The sequence below is a fragment of the Vombatus ursinus genome, unplaced genomic scaffold (genome assembly GCF_900497805.2).
Source record: "Vombatus ursinus unplaced genomic scaffold, bare-nosed wombat genome assembly UNPS02014874.1, whole genome shotgun sequence".
Taxonomy (NCBI): domain Eukaryota; kingdom Metazoa; phylum Chordata; class Mammalia; order Diprotodontia; family Vombatidae; genus Vombatus; species Vombatus ursinus.
In genome coordinates, this window is record NW_020954652.1 from 6,912,634 (window position 1) to 6,933,855 (window position 21,222).

A 21,222-nucleotide genomic window follows, 5' to 3' on the forward strand; every position below is an offset into this window, starting at 1 on the left:
AATATGCTCTCTGATTATTTCTTAAAGTATTCAGGACATTTCAGTTAGCACATTCTTGTAGAAGGTCTAAAAATCTATCCCCATCAAATACATTTTTGGTCACTTTCCCAATGATATTTTATATTAGGGGCATAGAGCCCTTAATGCAATGATTCTTAACCTGGGATACTATATTATATGTAATATAATCTATATTATATGGATAGATTTCAGGGGTCTATGAATTTGGATGGGAAATAGAAATACACACATATATGTATGTATGTATGCATGTATATAATTATGTGTGTATGTATCAAAATTTAATATTTCCTTTAGCTATGAATTAAAAAACAAAAGCCATAAGCTTCCACAGACTGTCAAAAGGATTCATGACAGAAAAGGTAAGAGCTCTGTCTTAATGGTTACTTCTTTCCATTACCGTTTACAAACAACATGGAAATCTTAAATATCCTAATTCTCCTTTGTGTGTGTGTGTGTGTGTGTATGTATGTGTGTGTGTGTGTTTGTGTGTGTGTATGTGTGTGTGTGAGAGAGAGAGAGAGAAAGAGAGAGAAAGAAAGAGAGAGAGAGAAGGGTATGGAAGAGGTAAGGGGTGGGAAAAGGAGAATATAATTGGAATCAAAGATTATTTTAGAAAGACAACACAAGCTCCTTGGCATAGGTGGGTAGTTGATACCCTAGAACTGATGTTAACTGTGATTGCAATTTAAGGCTAATATCTCCTTGTATATTTAGTCTTTTGGCCAAATAGACAAGAACTCAGAAAAATTAGGTTAGGTACATAGACATCTTTTCTTAATTCAGAAAACACCTATTAAATACTGTGTGTCTAGCATTCCTATTTTTTCTTTCTTTCCTTTTTTTGGGGGGGAGGGGCAATCAAGGTGAAGAGACTTGCCCAGAGTCACTCAGCTAGTGTATGAGGCCAGATATGAACTCAGGCCCTCCTGACTCCAGGGCCAATGCTCTATTCACTGCACCACCTAGCTGCCTCTAGTGTTCCTATTTCTTCTCCTCAATGGCTTTTCAGATCTCTTTTGCCATGGGGCCTAGTCTGTTTTTTGAGATGTTATTTTTTCCGGTATTTTTTGTGTCTCCTTTACCAAGCTGTCGATTCATTTTTCATGATTTTCTTGCATCACTCATGTTTGTCTTCCCAATTTTTCCTCTCCCTCTCTTACTTGGCTTTCAAAATCCTTTTTGAGTTCTCCCATGGCCTGAGACTAATTCGTATTTTTTTCTTAGAGACTTTGGATGTAGGAACTTTGACTTTGTTGTCTTCTGAGTGTGTGTGTGTGGTTTTTTTTTTGTTTTGTTTTGTTTTTAGGCAATTGGGGTTAAGTGACTTGCCCAGGGTCACACAGCTAGTAAGTGTCAAGTGTTTGGTCTGAGGCCGGATTTGAACTCAGGTCCTCCCGACTTCAGGGCCGCTGCTCTATCCACTGCACCACCTACCTGCCCCCCTGAGTGTGTTTTGATCTTCCTTATCACCATAGTAACTTTCAATAGTCAGAGGGGGTTTTTCCCATTGTTTGCTCATTTGGCCAGCTTATTAGTTGACTTGAAAGTCTTTGTTAAAGTAAGGCTCTGCTTCCAGGGTGAAGGGATCACTGTCCCAAGTTTCAGGGGGTTTATGCAGCTGTTTTCAGTGATACTTCTAGGGATCTATAAGTTTTCAGTCCTTCCAAGGTGGTATGATCTAAGGAGATGTGTTTATTACTCTCCTGGACTGTGCTGTGGTCTGTGAGAGACCAGAAGCACTGTTCTCTGCCCTGGAACTGTGAGGAGGGCTCCCCCTCTACTATGGCTGCAAGCTCTACTTTGCTAGTGCTACTCCTCACCCTGAGACTGCCAGCTCGGACCCGGATCTGAGTACAGGCAAAGCAACAGGGTCCTGCCTTAGTGCTAGCAAAAAGACTCCTGTAATCTCCTTCTGACCAGTTGTTTAACTGCGTTATTGTCTTTGGACTGGGAGTTCTGGCAGCAGCTGCTACCTCTGCCTCTGCTGCTGCTGATTCAGTAACTTCCAAGACCTGCTACTGGTTCACTGGGGCCAGGGCTGTGCTAGTGCGGCCTGTGCTGGACTGTGCTTCACTCTCATCCAGGTACAGCAGACCTTTCCTACTGGCCTTCTAAGTTGTCTTTGGCATCTATGGGCTGAGATGTCTAGAAACTGCCACTACTGTGGGTGTTTCATTCACCCCAAGGCCTGCTCCAGTGTTGCTGGGGCAGGAGCTATGCTGGTGTGGCCTATGCTGAACTGTGTTCCTCTCTCAGCCAGGTGCAATAGACCTTCTGCTGAACTTTCAAGTTGTCTTGAGCTGGAAATTTGTTTTGCTCTGTCTTTTTTGGGTTCTACTGCTCTAGGATTTGTTTAGAGTCATTTTTTGAAAGTTTTTGAAGGGTTTTGGAGAAGAGCTCAGGCAAGTCCCTGCCTTTACTCTACCCATCTTGGCTCTACTTCTCCAGTGTTCCTATTTCTTAAGAGAGATGGGTCAGAGCCACTCTGATTTTGCTCATAGGGATAGATGTGACTAATTGGTATGGGAAATTACTTCTTGAGATAGTTACATCTTAGAGACAATAGTCCAGATTTAGTGGATTAAGTGCTGCCTTCAAATGCAGGAAGACAATTCAGGTTTTGCCTGTGACATGTAGGGGCTTTGTGACTACTCAGTTTTCTAGGTAGCTCTCTGCCAATAATTTATAGAGAAGGTGTCAATATATATTTGTTTTTTCAAGGATTAGTAATTCCTTTGTAGTGGCTAATGTTCAACCTAAACAGTTTAGAACTCTTATGTAATGTAACTACCTTCAGAAGTTACTGTTTGTATTGTGTTAACAGGTAGTGAGGTTCTCCATAATTGGAAACATTACAGTAAAGACTGCATGACTAACTCTGTGTACTATAGTTAGTATTTTTTTAAAATCTTCAGGTATAATTGTCCCTTTAAGTGTAGAACTAGTTGGCCATTGAGGTTTCTTCCTCCTTTGAAATTTAGAAATTATATCAACCTTCTCCAAACTTGACAATAGACCTCTTTGTCACTACGCTGGTGTTTGAATGATAGGCTTGCAGAACATGTACAAGTCTTTCCTACAGCTTGGGTAAGACTTCTTGGTGCCTTTGGGATTCCAGGATCACCTTCATGCCACAATAAAACATTTAAATAGGATTTCACTGACAGCTATAATCCTGTGATACAATTAAATCCTTTAATTTTTATGTTAATCAAAAATACATTTCGGAAAATGAATAGATCCTTATTACTGAGTATTTTCACCAAATTGGAGAGAGTGAGAAATGGAACAGACCTGGCATTCCATAACTGTATTTATGTTTTTAACATAGAAAAAACCTAACAGACAAAATCACTTGCATAGAAATATATTTTTAGAAGGTCACAATTTCTTGTAAGCTTGACCATCACATATACTGTAAAGTTCAAGTTTATTTGCACTTACATTTAATAGTTTTATTTTTCTTTTATTTTTATATCATTTTTAGTTCTTCTGTATTCATAACTCTGCCCCTGCCAGGCAGCTATCCCTTATAACAATCAATTAATTTCTTAAAAAAAAGGAAGAATAGGGGAAAATCAGAAAAAAATGATTAATACATCATAAAATCTGACATTTCATACAAGGTTCCAGTCTTGTGGAACTCCCACCTCTGCAAAGAATTTGAGGGAGCTGTCTTTTATATCTTTTCTTTGGGTTCAAACCAAGCAGACATACTTTTTGATTGCATTGCTTAACCACATAAGTTATATTAAAATGTCTGTTATTAGGAGCATATCAGAAACATAACTCTGGCCATTCTCCTCTATTTTTATTGGTAACTTTTTTTAAATTTATGTGGTTCCATTTAGATTTTATTTTTATGTATATGTGAGATTCCAGTTTAAATCTATTTTCTTCCAAATTCCTTTCCAGTTTTCCTAGCAGTACTCATCAATAGGGAGTCCTCTCTCTCCTTTTTGTTATTTAGGCTTATTGAACACTTGACTCTTACATAATTTCTTTCTACTTAACTCTTCTTCATGCACTATATAATCATTGAGGCCAGTGTTATTGAGGTTCCTTGTACACACAAATCCCATGTCCTGTCTCCACACCTTTGCACAGGTTGTATCTCATGCTTGTGATATACTCCCTGCTTATCTCTGTATCATATCCTTACCTTCCTTCAAAAGGCTGCTCAAATGACACTTTCTATAAAAATCTCCTTTTGATTTACCTAGTTCTTAGTGCCTCCTTCACACATCACTTTTTAAAATATATATTTTGCTACTATTTTACTTTGTACATATTGTTCCCCTCTAATAAAATGTAAGCTCTCTGAAGGGAGGAACATTTTTTAAACTTTGTATCCATGGAATATAGCACAGTACATTTCATGCAGAAGACTCTGAATAGATAAGTGTTGAATTAAATTGAATTCTAACTTTAATTTCTGTTTCACCTGTTACCTAGTACTATACTATTTTGATGAACATCAACTTAGAATATAATTTGAGATCTAGTAATGCCAGGATCTCTTAATTCTATTTATTTTTTCCCTTGGAATCCTTGACTTCAACCATTTTGTAATTGTTATGTTCTATAAGGTAGCTCTTTAGGAATGTAATTAGCATAACACTAAATTTATGAATTAATTACAGTATTTTCTCTATATTTTTCTTATTTTACATGGTCAAGACACAAACAATGATTACTTATCCAATTAGTTGTTTTTCTTTCTGTCAAGAAAAATTCTTTGGAGATGTATTTATATAAATCCCAATTGTGTTTTGGTAAGTTAAGTCCTAGATATTTTGTACACTTTGTAGTTATTTTGGATGGAATTTCTCTATTTTCTGTCTCTGTTACTATGTTGATGATATGAAGAAAGGGTGAGTTTTTGTAGTTTAATTTTTTATGTAAGACTTTTTTTGAAAATATCCCTATATTATACTTTTGTTGGTTTCACATACACAAATGCAGATAAAGTGTTTAGATATTTAACAATGCAAATAATCATTGTCATGTTTTTCTTTATTTTGAACACAGATTATTTCCTTTGACTCTTAAGGAGCAAAGTTTACTTCATTTTGAATGGTTAGGCTGTATATAGATATGGCTGCAGAAGCCATACTATGGGAGACTTTAAAAGGACTCTTAAAAAGAAAAGGAAATCTTTAAATGAAAAAGTGTCACCCATTAGGGATATGATATCTATGACATTCTGACTCCGACTTAGTTTTTTAGTTTATTGTACATTATTCTCCTTCATGCATCATAAGTTCTATTCAACCTACCCAGTTGGTGTTTGTACAATGCTTTCCATCTCTGGGCATTATAGCTGTTGCTTATACCTTTTCATTTCTTCCTCGTAAAATTTCTAGTTTTTTTTTTTGTTTTTCAAGTATCATTTTGAGTCACCTGCTGCACAAAGCATCTTTTTCTTCTTCATTTAGTAATCCAGTGCCCTACCCCCAACCATTGAACACTCCTTTATTCCCCTCCCCTGAAAAAAAGATGTTGTATTTAGACTTCTGCTATTTTTCCTCAGAAAATGAAAATTCCTGCAAGACAAGCAATATTACTATTCTGTCCTTTTAACTCCAGTGCCAGCACAATTGATATAGTGTTGGGCCTGGAGTTTGGAAGACCTGAGTACAAATATGGTCTCAGACTTTTACTAGCTAACATCAAGTGAATTTAAACTGTATGCATCAGTTTCCTCAACTGTAAGATGTATATAATACTAGTACCTATTTCCAATAGTTGTTGCAAGGACCAAATGAAGTAATAGTGGTTAGCACAGTGCCTGGTTCCATGCAGGTGTCATGTAAATGTTTATTATTATTAGTGTTGTTATTATCATATAAATTTTATGAATATTTCCCATATCTGTTATAATCTACAGCCTACTTTTTCCAAACCATTTCTCCCTGAGGTAGAACCGATGACAGCCAAATTCAGAGTAGATGTTCTGAAATTTCCCCAGCATCACTGGGGTCTCCTATGGTGGTGAATTGATATGAAAAAAATCTTAAAACACTGTAAGTATATGGATAAGTAATGTAGGTTAAGTGGGTCCTTAAACTTTTGGTGAGCAATACTGATTTTCAAAACAGTTAAGCTGGATTAAGGGAGAGTCTTACTCCTACCCAACTATGAAGGAGCCAGCATTGTCCACTTAGAGGTAGTGGATGTCACATTTCATCTTCATTCTATTTTTGGCTCCATTAATAGCCTATCTTTGTATAGATGCTGAATGTATCTCTACAAACAGCTTAAGCACCCATGATTCAATTGTACCTTAAGAGTTTTCAGCTACATATATAAGTCTACATATTCTAAAACTTTATATTTGAAAGAGACAATCCTAGAGAATTAGAAGGTAGAAAAGAAGGGAATAAAAGAGAAAATAATCCTTTTCTGAATAAAGGTCCATATTTTCTACTGATCACTTTAGAAACTTGAGCAAACCATCCCTGGGAAAAGCTCCAGAAGGGAAATAGTCTCTTACCTCTAGCAGTACTCAATCCCCCAGTCAACAAACAAAAGGATCATTGTCAGAACAGCAGACTTGTTTACCTGAGTGTGATAGGAGAAAAGAAAGAAGGACCTTTTGCTGCGTTTGTACTGGTGAAATACATTGTTTTTATATTATAACTGGAATGTGACAAAATTTTTATATGCAGCTCTATTTAGGACTCTTTTTTGCTCCTTAAGTGACACATCTTTTGTACTTCTCTCTTAACCTGGACCCCCATCAATTCCACCCCCAGGGTTAGATGGGTTTCTTTTTTTTTTTTTGGTACCATAGTTTGGGTTTGAATACTCAATTCCAAAGAACCATTTATATTAAAACAAAATAAGATGTTAGCAGACCACAGATATAACTGGCTAAAATAGACAAACAGACACATATTTACATCAGCTGTAGGGATTGCAAAGTTCTTGATATACACATATATTACCATTGGTCTCATAAAATCTCTGTAAAGGAGGTGCTATTATTATCCTCATTTTACACCTGAGAAAACTGAAAGATGCTCAGAGAGATTAAGTGACTTTCCCAGGGTCACACAATGAGTATCTGAAGCAGGGTTTAAACCCAGATCTTCCCGATTCCAATTCAAGCATCCTTTCCACTCACTGTACTATATTGTTTCCAAGCTAGAATACAACATGCTCTCAAACAAGAATGCTGTAGCTGAAGTGTTCAAATCTTCCTTGGTAAGTCACTTTATCTTTCTGAGTGTTTTCCTCATCTGTGAAGTGGAAATGATTATTTAAAATCAAAATTTTTGCTCTGACCCAACAAGTAAAGAATATAGGTTCTGAGATCATAAGACCTGAGTTGAAATACTATTTGAGTGACCCTAGATAAGTCACTTAACTTTAAAAAATAACTCCTTACAGAAAACATTAACTATCTTACAGAACTGTTATGGAGGGGAAATATACATTGTCAAATTTTACAAAAGATCTTGACAGATTGGAAGGTTGGACTTAATCTAAAAGGTGAAATTTAATAAGGATAAATATAAATTACTGCACAGGGACAGAAATAATCAGCCTCATAAATCTAAGTAGGGAGAGTGATATGCATAAATAGTAGTTTGAAAAAAATCCAGGGATTTTAGTACAATGGAAGCTCAATGAAAGTCAACAGTCTACTATGGCAGCCAAGAAAACTAATATATTCTTGAGCAGGAAGAGTGGTATAGGGTTCAGGAATAAAGATATGTTGATCCTACTGTGCTGCTCTGCCCTGGTCGAACCATCACAATAGTGGGCATCATATTTTTAAAAGGACATTGATAAGCTCTTTGGCATCCAGAAGACAGTTGCCAGAATTGCCAAAAGCCAACTTTATGCCATATGAGTAACAATAGAAGTAAATCAGTATGTTCCTCATGGGAAAGAGAAGATTTGAGTGGAGAAGAAAATGTGATAGCTTTTGTCTAAGTCGGATGCTTCAAACATTTGTCTAGCTGTCACCAATACAGACTATTAGTTTTGTGTTTTGTTATTATTGTTGTTTGTTTGTTTGTTTTTGTTTTTCTACTTGGGTCTGGAGATTAGAAATAAGAAAAAAGAATTGAAGTTGCAAAGAGGAAAAATTAGATCTGATGTAAGGGCAAAAGTTCCTAACCACCAGAGTTGTCTAAAGGCTGAATAGATTGATTGGGGAAGTAATGGATTCCCTCTCTTTGAAGGTCTTTGCAATATAGTTGCATAGTCTGTAGTAGAGACAATTTGAGTGGGACTGAAAAGGACCTTCCAAATCTGAAATTCCATAACTCTGTTATTTGGTGTGGCATTATATAAATGTGAGGGTTTTTGTTATTTATTACTATTGTTATGTAATTAACTATGACCCTATTTATTCCTGCTCTTTGGAAATGAATTAAATCATGTTATAGTTTCTATTTCCAAACTCTTTCTTCTTGCCCTTAACTCTTCCTGTATTTGAAAATATAAAACAAGAAAAATAGGTAGAATTTAGAGCTTAAAGGGACCTGAAATGTCACCTAATTTAAATTCTAGATTTTACAGATGTCAAAACCGAGTTTTCAAAAGGTTAAATTATGTACTTAGGGTAACATTTAGAAGGATACTTATACAGGTCATTTAATTCAATCTTTTCTTTTTATGGATGAAGAAACAAGAAAACACTGAGGCCTAGGGTCACAACTTTTCATTGGTCATATAGGAAAATAAGCTGCTGAGACTGGATAGGAACCCAAGTCCTGTCCTCTGACTTCAAATCCAGTATTTTTCCCCTTTTCTACTCATAATGTCTCCCTCTCTGCCTTCAATCTTGATGTGTAGATTAAATATCCATTTGTGGAATAAATATAGGGTAGAAAATATAAGCACAGATAAGCTTGGAAGACAAAACATTTAGGAAGTCATTTGTATGGCTTTAATTAAAACTCATTACATCCCGACACTAATTGTCATCAATACTAATAATTCTAAGTCAAATGCTTTAGTGCCTTTATTTTTCATTTATTTGACAGAATACATGGGAAAGATGGGGAGTAATCTATCTCCTTTTTTTTGGAAGCTTCACATTGCTTCTGTTTTTCTAAAGAAGATTATGGGGGAAACTGTCCTTCAAGAGAAAAAAAAATATGGAACTCTTTTAGCTGAATCAAGTCCATTCAATTATGATGAAATATGTAATTTCTCTCTTCTAGTTTGTTTTTAATTTCATTCCTGTCAAATATTTCTAATACGAAAATCTTGGGTGGCAGGAGGACTTTATTAACTTATTGTTCTTCGAACAAATCTAGAACTTAAACATGTTTTTAATACACAAATCCCAATAGATATCAATAAACAATACTAGGGAAGTAGTTTCCCTCTAGTCCTAGATTGATTGCCCTCCAGACTGCAATTAGCCCAGAAAGAATTCTCATGCATTAGTTGGGCTTTCTTATGGAGAGAAAGTGGGCAGCTATATTGCACAGTGGATAGAGTGTGGGGCCTGGAGTTGGGGAGACTCATCTTCATGAATTCAAATCCAGCCTCAGATACTTCCTAGTTGTGTGATCCTGGACAAGTCACTTAACCATGCATGCCTGAGCTCCTCATCTGTAAAATGAGCTGGAGAAGCAAATGGCAAACCTTTCCAATATCTCTGCCAAGAAAACCACAAATGAAGTCACAAAGAGTTTGACACAATTGAAAAACACCTAAACAGCAACAAATGTAGAGAAAACATAGTTGAGATTCTAGAATCTGATAAAAATTTTTGTTCATTTTACATCTATAAATAGATTCCTTCTCTCCTCCTCCTCTGATTTTTCCATGCTTTGTTATCAAAGAATGAGAAGGATGGAAAGTAAACTATTTCTAGTTGATGATCTTAGTTAATACAGAAAGAAACAATCAAGTTTGTGCCTCACTGGATTGCCTGGGATTAAAGGGGGGTAAGTGCTTCTTTTTGGCTCTGGTGCTTTACTGGCACTATTTAGTATCAGTGGTGGCAAGGGATTCTATATCTGCTTAGTGATTTTTGGTGGAATATTTATCCTTTTTCTATACTGTCCCAGTCACAGTTTTGCAATCACTAGCCCTGGATCTTGTCCTAGTTAGTATAGGAGTTTTGGATGTCATGAAGGAGTTCAGTGTGGGAAAAAAGTTGGTCATGATAGATGAACTTCTTTCCATTTTTCAAACTTATTCAGAGAAGAATCCTTAATGAAGAAAATAAAATATTTCAAAATGTCTAACTTCCTGATCATTTCTCAGGAATGACAGGTTTTTTAGATCAATAATAGGTAATATGGAAAAAAATGATGGATTTGAAATTAGGAGTGTTAAAATACTGATTCTGATGCTTACTTTCTGTGTGACCTTAGATATGCCTCTAAAGTTACTCTGAAATCTCAATTTCCTTATCTGTTAAAGTTAAGTTAATAATTGTTTATTATTTCTCTCATGGGGTTGTAAGAAAACACTTCCTAAGCCTTAAAGACCTCCCCTAGAAATCCCAAGTATCTGCTGTCTCTCATTTGTTGCCCAAATTTATATTTCTCAAGCATCAATTTGTCCGTGCTAATCCTCCACTTAAAAATCTCTAGTGACTTCCTATTATCTTTAGGATAAAACACAAAAATCTCCAGTGACTTCCTATTATATTTATAATAAAACAAAATCTTCATCCTGATATTAGAAGTCCTCCATAGTATGGCTTCTATTTACTTTTCAGTCTTACTACTTCCCTTCAAATTTTCTCTCTCTTTACCAAACTGGATTGCTGGCTGTTCACTGTCTACAGCATTCAATCATCACTTCCATATTTTTGCAGAGGTGCTCTTTCATAGCTTCTTTCAAAGTACAACTCAAAAGTCAACACCTACACAATAATTTTCTTTTTCTGATTCTAACTTCCTTCCACATTCTTCTTTTCCTCCCAGTTGTTAGTGGTCTAATCATCTTTTTTTATTTTATTTTATTTTTATTTTAGGCAATTGGGGTTAAGTGACTTGCCCAGGGTCACACAGCTAGTGTAAAGTGTTTGGTCTGAGGCTGGATTTGAACTCGGGTCCTCCTGACTTTAGGGCCGGTGCTCTATCCACTGCGCCACCTAGCTGCCCCATTGTCTCATCATCTTAAAAATTATTTCTTAAATTCTTTGTGTTTATCTTTGAACATGTAATAATCCTCAAAGAGAATGTAAGTCCCTTGAAAGAAGACACTATTTTTTAAAAAGTTATTTAATTCATTTTTAGTTTTCAACATTCACTTCCACAAGATTTTGAGTTCCAAATTTTCTCCCCATCTCATCCCTCCCCCCACGACAAGATGGTATGCATTCTGAATATCCCTTCCCTTAATCTGCTCTCCCTCCTATCTTCCCCCTCCCATCTCCTTCCCTTTCAGTTTTCCTGCAGGGCAGGATAGATTTCTATACCTCATTTCCTGTATATCTTATTTCCCAGTTGCATGTGAAAACAATTTTTTTAACATTTGCTTTTAAAACTTTGGGTTCCAAATTTTCTTCCTTCCTCCCTCCCCACCCACCCTCATTGAGAAGGCAAGCAACTCAGTACAGGTTATACATGTGGAGCCATGCAAAACACTTCCATAGTAGAAAAGAGACTATTTTTGTCTTTGTAATTGATTCTACATTGTCATGGTCTGGGTCTGACTCAGGCTAGAGTCCTGTTTGTCTAAATCTCAAAGAAAATTATATGCTCATGTTCCATCTAACAGTAAACAAAGGTAAGTGTTCTTAAGCAGAGGAAAGAAAGGATGAGGAAATTGGAAATTGAGAGGATGTCCATCATTTGGGGAATGGCTGAACAAGTTGTGACATATGATTGTGATGGAACTGGAGCAGAAGCAGGAGAACAGTGTACATAGAAACAATAATATTGCAATGATTATCAACTGTGAAAGTGTTATTAAGCCCCTTCTATGTACAAGGTACTGGACCCTGTGAAACTAGGAAGCTATAGCAATGGCTTGAGACTTCATTGTCTCACTCAATTAAAATTTGTGGATAGTCTTGAAACACTTTAAATATCTTCCCTAACTGAAATGGAGGCTTTGAGAATGGAAAGTGAAGACAAGAAGAAGCACAGATGACATCTCTGTGCTATTTATACCTATGAAGGCTAATTTCTTCATATCAGAGTTTTTCAATGGGACACATTTCAATAATTCAACTTACCACTACATACAAACTCAATGTTAGACATTGATACTAAAAAGCAAAACAAATAAATGAAAAGAAACTCTTCTTTACCTCAAATAGTTTACTGAAACAAGATAGTATGTGTATAGATACCTAACTACAAAGTGTATACAGAGTGATTGTTGTTTATCTGTCACTTTTGAAGAGAACCTATGACATTACCAGGTGATATCTTGACTTGTACGTAAATTGGATTTAAGTGAGGCAGAGTTGTGCAAAATTGTCAGCCTCACTTTCTCTTGCAGAGTCATTGTAGTCCATTGGCAAGACAAAAGTCAGGATGAATGGAAATGGCCTGGGATGCAATGACTGGCAGTATCATCAATGTCTGACCAAACTCTAAGCTCTCCACGGGGCTTGTTTCAGCTAGCCTCATGGCTGTTGGGACAAATTATTTTCATACAATTCATTTCAAGAACAAAGGAGAACTATCAAATCTTGACGTTTGATAATTGCTGCAATATCAGACTGAATTTTAAATCATTAAAATAAGCTGATGGAAATTAAGAAAAAGGGCACCTGTCCCCTCCCCAAAAAATGAGAGAAATGTATCTAATTAAAAATTTATAAAGCTGCTTTGCTTTTTGAATGCATATCTTTATTGGGTTTTAAACAACAAATTTCAACTTGGTTGTCTTGCAAATGCATTTTGATGAATATTACTTCAAAGATTCATACCATTAATGATGCTTGTGTTCTGCTATCATTTAAAATGTGTCAGTAATTACTACCACTATCTTCATTATAGTAATCTCTGATACCGAGGTGAAGTAACTCTCTACTCTCATGAAAATGAGTCTTATGTCTCTTCTCCATTTTATTGCATCAAGATTTGCACCTCTTCTCAGTCCTGCTGTTACGATAATAAGCAACTAGAACTCTTCTTTAAGGACTGCTGTTCTTTTTCTAAGATTGCTATTCTATTAATCATAAGGGTGGCAGCTTAATGCTTGGATTGCAGCATAAAATGTAATTTATTAAAGTCTGTTGCAAGCAGTCTGAGTCACCAGTAGAGTGTTTATTAATGATTTCTCTATTTTGTTTTTGTCTTAAGGAAAATTGAACTTAAAACAGTGAAAAATGTGATGTTTCTTCTCATCCTAGAACTACAGAATGGGGAGGGATTGTAGGGTCATAGACTTAGAGTTGGAAAGGACATCAGAGGTTATATAATTCAGATGACTTATTTCACAAGGGAGGAAACTGAGGCTCAAACTTTGGAGGTCATCTAATTCAATCTCCTCTTCTCAATTACATTACTAACAAATGTTCGTCTAGATTGAACAACTCTAGCAAAAGTATGGCAGACTGTTTCAGTTTTGTACATCTATAATAATTAGGAAGTTCCTTCTTTTAGTTAGTAAAATACTTACTCTTTGTAACTTTAACCTATCAGTGCTAAACAAAATAAACTTAGCTCTTCAAATATATGATGCTAACAATCACATAACCTTCTAGGATGTCCATGATAAATATTGTTAAGTCATTCATCCATTTCTCATAAAATGTGCTTTTGATTCCCTTGGTTATACTGATCACTGACCTCTGAATAGGCTCCATGGCCTTCTAGTCAATCAGTTTACAAGAAAAAATAGGGCAGAGAGATAAATGGTTTCTACTATCAAGGAACTGTTATAATAATGGCAAACATGAAACTAAGAAGGCATCACATGATATGTACTCACAAGATGGAAACAAATCTGAGAAAAGGCAATCATCCCTAAGTGTGAGTGCCCCCAAACTACAAATTGGATATTTTTTCCTGTGTTTATATATTCTCTCTTGGTGAACTCATCAATTCGTATTGGTTTAATTATCATCTCTTTTCGTCAAACTCCCAAATCTTTATTCTCATCCTTATTTTTCTCCTGAGCTTCAGCCCTGTGGCACCAACTGACATACTTATCTGTTTATAATTAGAAGTCATTCACAATCTGACTCCAGCCTGCCTTCCAGACTAATTTCTCATTATTTTTTTTTCACATACTCAAATTGGACTACTGGTTATTTCCTATCCATAACATTCTATCTCCTCCCTCTGTGTCTTTGTATAAGATCTCCCTTGCCTGGGATGAACTCCATTCTCACCTTTATTTCTTAGTATCTTCAGTTTCCTTCAAAACTCAGCTCACATGCCATCTCCTATATGATGCCTGCTTTAAAAAAACAAAATGTTATATTTTCTTTTTATAAACTTACACACATATTATTATCATTATTATTATTTTATTTATATCGGCAGTTAGGTGGCCAAGTGGATAGTGCACTGGGGCTGGAGTCAGGAAGACTCATCTTCATGAGTTCAAAGCCAGCCTCAGACACTTACTAGATGTGTGACTCTGGGTAAATCACTTAACTCTGTTTGCCTCAGTCCCTCATCTGTAAAATGAACTGGAGAAGGAAATGGCAAACTATTCCAGTAGCATTGCCAAGAAAACCCCAAATGGGGTCATGAAAAGTAGGATATGACTTAAATGACTGAATAGCAAAACATGTTTTATCCCACCCCTTCCAGTTAGGAAGAAAGCTCCTTAAGGGCAGAAGCAGATTATTTTTATAGTCTCTGCATCTTGTAGCTACAAATGTGATTAAACAATGAATGAATGAACTGATTGAATGGATTTCCTAGCCAGTACCTAAAATGTTCCAAAACTGAGTGTGGATAATGCATGCTGATCATACATATTAAGAGGCAGGGTATGTATTTATTTCTCCTGGTTAAATCCACTGAAAAGTACTGGGAAGGGAATGTTATTATTCACTTAGAACTAAAGAATCACAGTGTCAAATAAGACTTTATGTTTTAAGCTTCTACATTTTTGCAACAATCATGAATATTTCATACTCTCCTTCTAATTACCAAGGGATCATTTTGATTTTTTTACTGCTTACCTAGGGCTCAGAGATGTTGTATGATTTTCCCTTGGTCACACAGCTTTTCAGTATCAAAAACAGGATTCTGCTGGTTTTGAACAATAAGTCAATTCTTTGATTTCAACATTATTATTATTTTTTTTCCAAACCAAGTTGTGTGTGTATAGCTGAGTATGTAGTTACAAGTTATTGTTGAAGTTGTCAGTTCAATATAATTTAAATTGATGTATATGTGCTATATTCCATTAACCAAGGAATAGTCATTGGTTGAAGTCAGTAAATGGCATACTTTATATGCTCCCTAATGCAAAAGGACATTATCATATATAGATCATAATATTGTTTTGGCCTTTCCTATCTATTGTGCCCACATTTTGGCATCAGTGGACTAAATTGGTTTGTACTCTGTGTAATCATGCATCATGTACTAGGGTAACTTTCCCTATTAAAAAAATATTTTGCAAATCATATACTGTTAATATCCATGGAGACAGTTGTGATGTCAATCTTCTGTTGACTCCACAAAGAAAGAAGCAGGCTGTTTGGAAGAAATTGGTAACATTCAGAAACATTAAAATAAATTTTAAAAAGGTCATCTTAACTGGATTGACCTACTACATTCAGTAGTAGTTTTGAGTAGAAATAAGAAATTCCTTAGCCAGTGATGAATATTTTAATGTGAGCTGAAAAAAGTTGTATTTTGTATGCAATAACATGAGCTAGAAAGCCATTTCTTTGTTCTAGTAGCTGGTCCTATAATTGCCACTTGGATAATCTAAAACATGCTGAATTTAAAATTCCAAAAAAAAAAATCACTTCATTCAAGCATCATACCTAATGGTTCATCAATTTTAAAGATGCAGTATAAACACCCAGGAAACTGCTGCAAGAAGATATGATGACTGGGACAGCTTAAGTGAGGTACACATCCAATTTCACTGTCTTCTTTATACTCAATTTTATCACCTTGGCATTCCAATAGGAGTAAATAAACTGCAGTATTTCTAGTGAATGTCTTAGGGATTGGCTTGCTATTTGAAATACATGGAAGGAATCTACTAGAAATCAGGATGATAGACTTTGAAAACACTTACAGAACTTAAGAATATTTTTAGAGAGCTAGGCTTTGCCAAATGGCTAGGAGCTAGTACACTGTGAAATGCTAAGGATCCAGAGGGCATTCTTCAGTGTCAGAATGTCTTAGTTTTTCCCTTACTTTGAATATATTCAGTGAGGATCCTATCAGTCTGATGAATGTAGTAGGCAACTTTGCAGAAGTTAAATGGACAGTAAACTTTCCAGTTAGAAATTTGGAACTGGATCTTATCAAAGGCCCTTTGGTGATTCAGTTTTGCTGTTTTAACATACTTCTTTTTTATTTCATCAGTTTTAAATTGCCCCTCCATATGACCTCCTTACCTTTTAATTCCCTGATTCCTCTTTACTCACTATCCTAAATGCAAGTCCTTTTCCATGGCTATCTCCCTTGTAATAGCATCACTATCCCACTCATTCCTACTCCTCCCTAGGGTCACTACTTAACTTCATTTTTGTGTCTGTGTAGCTCTAATTCCTGGCACATAGTAAGACCTTAATATGTGTTTGTGATTGGATAAAGCAACACCACCTGGTCCAATCAAATTCAACAAGCATTTAGTGGGTGCTTATATTACTCAAAGCATTTGGGAAGCACAGAGACAAGATGAAAAACAACCCCTACCCTTAAAGAGCTGATATTTAACTCTTTGAGGAGGAGGGTAATAGGACTTACAAATAGAGAGCTCAAGAAAATTCTCTCCTGGTACTCAACACAGAAATTGAGCCTTGAAGGAAGGAAACAATTGTAAGAGGTAGAGGGAAGAGGAAGAGGTGCATTCTAGGCATGTAAGAGACTCTGTGAAGACTATGGCAGTGGAAGATGGATTGCTTAGTTTGGGGAATATAGATTGCATTTACGGAATACTAGGTGAAAAACCTGGAAAGGTAGGATGGAGCCAGGATTTGTAAAGGGCAAATTCTGGTTTTTACACTGTAACCTAGGGCAAATGGGAGACATTAAAGGTCCTTGAAAAAGGAGAGTAACATGGTCATAATTGTGCTTTTGGAATATTATTTTGATAGCTGTCAGTTTTTTTTTTTTCCTTTATTCAATGCACAACATACTCCTTTAAACAGCAGCTACTTCTAGTCTGGACTGTTGAAACAGTCACCTAATTGGGCAATTAGCTTTTAGTCTCTTCCTCCTTCTTATTTTAATCCATCTTCCACGAAGCTATCAAAATATTTCTCTTTTTTTTTAAATTTAAATTTATTTATTTTTAGTTTTCAACATTCACTTCCACAAGATTTTGAGTTCCAAATTTTCACCCCATCTCACTCCTCCCTCTACCCCAAGACGGCATGCATTCTGAATACCCCTTCCCCTAGTCTGCCCTCCCTTCTGTCTCTCTCCCCACTTCTCTTAGCCCCTTCCCCTTCTACTTTCCTATGGGGCAGGATAGATTTCTGTATCCCATTTCCTGTATTTCTTATTTCCCAGTTGTATATGAAAACATTTTTTTAAACATGTAGTTTTAAAACTTTGAGTTTCAAATTTTCTCCCTTCCTTCCTACCCACTCACCCTCATTGAAAAGGCAAGCAACTCAATACAGGTTATACATGTGCAGTTATGCAAAACACTTCGATAGTAGTCATGTTGTGAAAAACTAACTATTTCCCTTAATCCTATTCTGCCCCACATTTATTCTATTCTTCCTTTTGACCCTGTCCCTCCTCAGAAGTGTTTGCTTCTGACTACTCCCTCTCCTAATCTGACCTTCCCTCTATCATCCCTCTGCTCTTTTGTCCCATTCCACCCCTATTTTCCTGTAGGGTAAGATAGATTTCCATACCCAATTGAATGTGTATGTTATTTCCTCCTTAAGCCAAATCTGGTGAGAATAAGATTCACTCATTCCCTCTCACCTTCCCCCATTTCCCCTCCACTGTAAAAGCCTATTCTTGTCTGTTTTATGTGAGATAATTTACCCCATTCTACCTCTCCCTTTCTCCTTCTCCCAGTATAATCCTCTCTTACCACTTAATTTTACTCTCCAGATATCACCCCTTCATCTTCATCTCACCCTGTGCCCTCTATCCATCTATGTATCTATGTATCTGTGTATCTATGTATCCATGTATCTATGTATCTATCTATGTATCTATGTATCTATTTATGTATCTATCTATCTATCTATCTACCTATGTAACTATCTATCTATGTAACTATCTATCTATATACATACATATAATCTTTTCCCTCCAACTACCCTAATACTGACAAAGTTCTCATGAGTTCCAAACATCATCTTTCCATGCAGGACTGTAAGCAGTTCAACCTTAATAAGTCTCTTATGATTCCTCTTTCCTGTTTACCTCTTCATGTTCCACTTGAGTCTTGTATTAGAAAGTCAGATTTTCTATTCAGCTCTGGTCTTTTCATCAAGAGTGCTTGAAAATCCTCTATTTCACTGAATGACCATTTTTTCCCCTGAAGGATTATACTCAGTTTTGCTGGGTAGGTGATTCTTGGTTGTAATCCTATCTCCTTCGCTCTCCGGAATATTATATTCCATGCCCTGTGGTCCCTTAATGTAGAAGCTGCTAAATCTTGTGTTATCCTGATTGTGTTTCCACAATACTTGAATTGTTTCTTTATGGCTGCTTGCAATATTTTCTCCTTGACCTGAGAACTCTGGAATTTAACTACAAAATTCCTAGGAGTTTTAATTTGGGGGTCTCTTTCAGGAGAAGATCAGTGGATTCTTTCAATTTCTATTTTGCCCTCTGGTTCTAAAGTATCAGGGCAGTTTTCCTTGATAATTTCTTTTTTTTAATTTTTAAAAAATTTTTAACATGTGTTTTTAAAACTTTGGATTACAAATTTTCTCCCTTCCTTCCTCCCCACCCACCACAAGCATCTCAATACAGGTTATAGATGTGTAGTCATGCAAAACACTTCCACAGTAGTCTTGTTATGAAAAATGAATTCTATTTCCCTTCATCCTATCCTACACCCCCCATTTATTCTATTCTCTCTTTTGACCCTGTCCCTCCTCAGAAGTGTTTGCTTTTGATTATCCCCTCCCCCAATCTGCCCTCCCCTCTATCAACCCCCTGCTCTCTTGTCCCCTTCCCCCCTTATTTTCCTGTAGGGTAAGATAGATTTCCATACCCCATTGTGTGTGTTATTCCCTTCCTTGATAATTTCTTGAAAGATGATGTCTAGGCTCTTTTTCTTTCTTTCTTTCTTTCTTTCTTTCTTTCTTTCTTTCTTTCTTTTTTTTTAAGGCAATTGGGATTAAGTGACTTGCCCAGGGTCACACAGCTAGTAAGTGTCAAGTGTTTGGTTTGAGGCCGGATTTGAACTCCGGTCCTCCTGACTTCAGGGCTGGTGCTCTACCCACTGCACCACCTAGCTGCCCCCTAGGCTCTTTTTTTGATTATGGCTTTCCGATAGTTCAATAATTTTTAAATTATCTCTCCTGAACCTATTTTCCAGGTCAGTTGTTTTTCCAATGAGATATTTCACATTGTTCTCTAATTTTTCATTCTTTTGGATTTGTTTTGCAGTGTCTTGATTTCTCATAAAGTCACTAGCTTCCAATTGCTCTATTCTAATTTTTAAGGAAGTATTTTCTTCAGTAAGCTTTTGGACTTCCTTTTCCATTTGGTCAATTTTTCTTTTTAGGGCATTCTTCTCCTCATTGGCTTTTTGGACCTCTTCTGCCATTTGGGTTAGACTATTTTTAAGGTGTTATTTTCTTCAGTATTTTTTTTGGGTCTCCTTTAGCATCACTCTCAGTTTTTCCTCTACTTCTCTTACTTGCTTCACAAAATCCCTTTTGAGTTCATCCATGGCCTGGGACCAATTCATATTTTCTTGGAGGCTTTGTATGTAGGAACTTTGGCTTTGTTGTCTTCTTCTGGTTGTATGTTTTGATCTTCTGTGTCACCAAAGTAAGATAATATAGTCTGACTCTTTTTATGCTGCTTACTCATGATCCCAGTGAATTACTTGAGTTATAAACTCTTTCTTAAGGTATGGGTCTGTTTCCAGTGTGGAGAATGTACTGTCCCAAGCTTCAGGGGTTTTGTGCAGCTGTTTTCAGAGATACTTTTAGGGATCTGTAAATTTTCAGTTCTTCCAAGTGCTATGATCAAGGGTGAGGTGTTTTTACTCCTACCCTGGACTGTCTCTGGTCTATGAGTGACCACAAGCACTCTTCTCTGTCTTGGAACTGTGACGAGGATTTCTTCTCCACTGTCACTACAAGCTCCACCGTGCCAGTGATCCTCCTCACCCCACGACTGACCCTCAGAACTCTGACCCAGATCCAAGCATGGGCAAAGCAAGAGAATCCTGCACCAGAAGAGACATCCCTGCAATCCCCCTCTGATCGGTCACTAGATTCCCCCTCAGTCTATGGGCTGGAAGTTCAGGAGACAGCCACCACCTTGGGGCTGAGCTGGGGGAATGGGGCTGGGACCCTGCCCTTCTCTCTCATCATCGCCGAAACAGACTTTTCTGACTGACCTTCTAAGTTGTCTTTGGCGTTTGTGGGTTGAGAAATCTGGACCCACCACAGCTGCCTGTGATTCAGTCCTCTGAGGCCTGCTTTACGTTTGCTGTGGCCTGTGCACCCATGCTGAACTGCGCTCCTCTCCCAGTCCAGCACAATATACCTTTCTGATCAACCATCCAGGTTTTCTTGGGCTGGAAATTTGTTTCACTCTGTCTTTTTGTGGGTTCTGCTGCTTTAGAATTTGTTTAGAGCCATTTTTACAGGTATTTGGAGGGGTTTGGGGGAGAGCTCAAGCAAGTCACTGCTTTTACTCCACCATCTTGGCTCTGCCCCCTCAAAATATTTTTCTTACACCCAAGTAAAACAAAGCAGTACAACTGTTGTATTAAAGATGAGAGAGACTAAAATCTGAGCATCCAACTAGGAGAATATTATAATAGTCTAGACTAGAGGTCATTGGGTATGGAACTAGTGTAATACACATATTAATAAAGAAAAGGGGAAGGATGTGAGAATTGGTATGGATGAATAATTGATAAGACTCTGTCACTGATTAGATATAGAAAGAT